This window comes from Podarcis tiliguerta, assembly GCF_965153285.1.
Source record: "Podarcis tiliguerta genome assembly, chromosome: 2".
In the NCBI taxonomy this organism is placed as follows: domain Eukaryota; kingdom Metazoa; phylum Chordata; class Lepidosauria; order Squamata; family Lacertidae; genus Podarcis; species Podarcis tiliguerta.
This window is the reverse complement of record NC_139535.1, coordinates 87805608-87809263: the sequence shown is the minus strand read 5'-3', so window position 1 is coordinate 87809263 and position 3656 is coordinate 87805608.

Genomic DNA, 3656 nt, shown 5'->3' with positions numbered 1-3656 from the left:
GCGCTGAGGATGACGGGAAAGAGGAGGACGGGGGAGGGCTGGGCTTTCGAAAAGAGAAAGCGCTTTAGGAAGGGGCTATTTAAATGGTTGAGGCCGCCCCCGAGCCGCTGCACATTCGGGCAGAGGGAACTGGGGCGGTACGTCAGCAGCTCTGTTAGCATTTAAAGCTGAAGCGGGGAAGCCGGCCCGTTTTTTGTTTTTTTTTTGGACTCCAACTCCCATCAGCCCCGGCTAGCGTGACTAACGGCCAAGGGTAATGGGAATTGCAGTCCAACAAAAACATCTGTAATTCCCTAGTCCCTCCGCGTGTAATTGTCTAATTGAAATATTTGCATGCGCTTACCTAATTTGCACACACACACCCGCCTGCTACGTTTCCCTTGCCTTCAGCTGCTGTTTCCCTGAATCTATTTTTATATTTTAGGTTGTGTTCTTGTAAGGCCCCGTGTACTGAGATGGTGTTAAATAAAAGTGACGAATTATTCTAATGGCAGGTTTGAGCAGAGGCTCCTCTTTTAAGTTCTAAGGAGCAATCCGCTCAGCGGAACCGCTGCAGCAGCAGACTCCCCAATACAGAAGACTGCTTCAGCTGTTGTCTGAGCACTGTTCACTTGGGTTTATTTAGTCAAACATTCATTTTTTAGAACCACAGGAGCCCCCCAAGGCAGCTTAAAAAGCCAAAATAGCACATTAAAAACAAGAGAGCATTAACATCAGCTCTGTTACAAACAAAATCAATCAGAAGGAGCCAGCTGAACATGAATTGGGAGAAAGTTTCATAATCCACCATGAATGCCAATTTAGAAAAAAAACAGACATTGGAAGGGTTCCTGTACCTTTAACAGAGCACAATAGACAACAGTAAAAAAGGGTGTTTTCCAACCAGGGCCAGCTCACAACATTTTGCTGCCTGATGTGAAGGACAAAAGGGCAGCCTCCCCCAAGGTATATACAAAAGCCAACTGGACTGATAGTTGAATCTTACCCCATTACTGGTGAATGAACAATATCCTCCCTGTGCTTGAGGAATGCAGGCTAGCATTGGGGACACATGGCACAGGTCTGGCCACTCACCACACCTCAGCACCTGCTGCCTGAGGCAGGTGCCTCACTGCCTCATCATAGAGCCTGCCCTGTTTTCAACTTAGAGATGGTTTGAGTGAGAAAGCTGCAGATGTTGAATTTTCTGTTTGGCCTGCAACAACTAAAGGCATGGGAACCTGCCGTGAAAAACATCCCGCGGCAGCTGCCCCAAACCTGGCACACTTTGTTATTCCAGAGAGTTTCATACAGAGATGTCCTTTTAGAGCTCCATTATTCTCCAGCTGAACAGGCACCCCACAGATACAGTCTCACTGCTGTGCCGGCTTTAGCATGCTTACACAGTTCTGCAGAGTTCAAATGGCATTCTTGTGCCTAATATGTTTAACGTGCAAATGTGTGCAACACCAGGACACTGTAAAAAAAAACATTCTTGTGTTCCCCAGACTTTTGATAGCAAAGCCAATCATTTTTTAATGGATTAAAATGGAGACATGCTTCCCTGTTACACCCATAAAGGTTTATGTTTAGAGTACTGAAGTGCTGAGAGAGAGAGGAGAGGAGATAATGAGTTATAATGTCTGTAATAACATCTGCTTAGGCCAGCATGGCACTGGTCATGGCTGATGGGAGCTGGAGTGCAGGGTCACAGGTCCCCTCTCTGCCCATGTGTTAAGCATACTTACTAGGCAGTTCTCTGGCTATGATTGTGGCCTTCCAGGGTCCTCCAGTGGACATTTCACTGCACAAAGATCTGGCTGGTGGTGAATAGGTTTCTCCCTTCAACCCCAAATGAAGGGGAAGGAGAGCTGGGCTCTGAGTATGCGTGTTCTGTTGACATGTGTTACTGGAGTGTAATTCCCCCTCGAAAGGAGCCTGCTGGATCAGACCAATGACCCATCTAGTCCAGTATTCTGTTCTCACAGTGGCCAAGCAGGCATCTGTGGGAAACCCTCAAGCACACTCTCCCCTCTTGCGGTTTCCAGCACCTGCTATTCAAAAGCATTACTACCTCCACCTGTGGGGGCGCAGCATAGCCATCATGGCTAGTAGCCATTAGACCATGGATTTGTCTAATCTTTTTTTTAAAGCCATCTAAGTTGGTAGCCTAAATTGTCTCCTGTGGGAGTGAGTTCCATAGTTTAACTGTGTGCTAAGACCTTTGGGTTTTCTTTGTCAGTGAAACAGCCACATGTGGAGGGGGAAATTGGACTCTCCTTGGACTGTTCACAGGCTCCAACTTGTTCAATCCATTTTCATCATCTTTTCAGAATGTGAGTCTCTCAGCAGTAAATTAGATTTCTTCTCCAGACATATTTTTTAAAAATTGAATTGTCACGTTGACCTTATAGGAGGGTTTTATTCTGCCCAGTAAAATACATCACATTCATAACTGCTATTTTCGCTAATATATTTCCCATTTGCAGGTCTGTGCACACTGCATTTTAAAATGAGAGTGGCATCAAGGCGCACACATCCTTCCTTCTGCCCTGGGGGAAATGCACTTTAATATTAATAAAGAATTAGTAAAATACTGCTGCAGCTCATTTCTCTTGTGTCACCTCTATTTCTGTGCAGCTTGCTTAAATCCACAAGGGCTTTTGTTGTGGCTCCTGAACACTTTCAGCTTTTCTTTTCTTTTGTTTTTTGTAGTTCCTAATAGAAAAATGGATGCAGGCTGATTTTCTGCCTCCAGTGGATGTTTTCAAATATTCAGTGCCATATTGTGTGATGACAGGAATGAAAAGATTTCTTCCCACATGACCATTCCATTTCTGATTTTATACCTCAAGTACCTAAAATGACCTTGTGTGATACCTGTTTTCAAAGGGCATGGTGGCTGAGATGTGTCCACTGTCCACTTGCTATGTTCAAAGGACAATAAGCTGGATGGGAACCTTAACAGTGACTTGCTCAGAAGGTTTCATAGACAAACCAGGATCTGAACGTGTCTTCTACATTCAAGCAGTATATGCCCCTGTCCACTGCAACCCAATGGCTCTCAGCAGTTCAACAGAAGTCTACAACATGATGCGACCTGAAATATACTCGGAGTCCTATAGCGATTTCATGCTGTTTATTGCAGCTTGTAAAACAGTGATTGAATTGCCCCCCAAACCTCAGGCTTTTATATACAGTGATATCTCTGGTTAAGTACTTAATTCGTTCCGGAGGTTCGTTCTTAACCTGAAACTGTTCTTAACCTGAAGCACCACTTTAGCTAATGGGGCCTCCCTCTGCCACCGCGCTGCCGGAGCAGAATTTCTGTTCTCATCCTGAAGCAAAGTTCTTAACCCGAGGTACTATTTCTGGGTTAGCGGAGTCTGTAACCTGAAGTATCTGTAACCTGAAGCGTATGTAACCTGAGGTACCAGTGTACATTATTTACACAATGAGTCCCGTCTGATTGGCTGATTCTGCTTACCTCCTGGAGCCTGATTGGTCTTTTCCTGCAGGCCAATCAGTTGTTGCATTCTATGATCCTACCAGCCTAATAGGCTGATTAACGTCCTCCTGGAGCCTGATTGGTCTTTTCCTGCAAGCCAATCAGTTGTTGCATTCTAGGATCCTACTTGCCTATTGTTCTAGGATCCAAGCTTAGTACATAACACCCT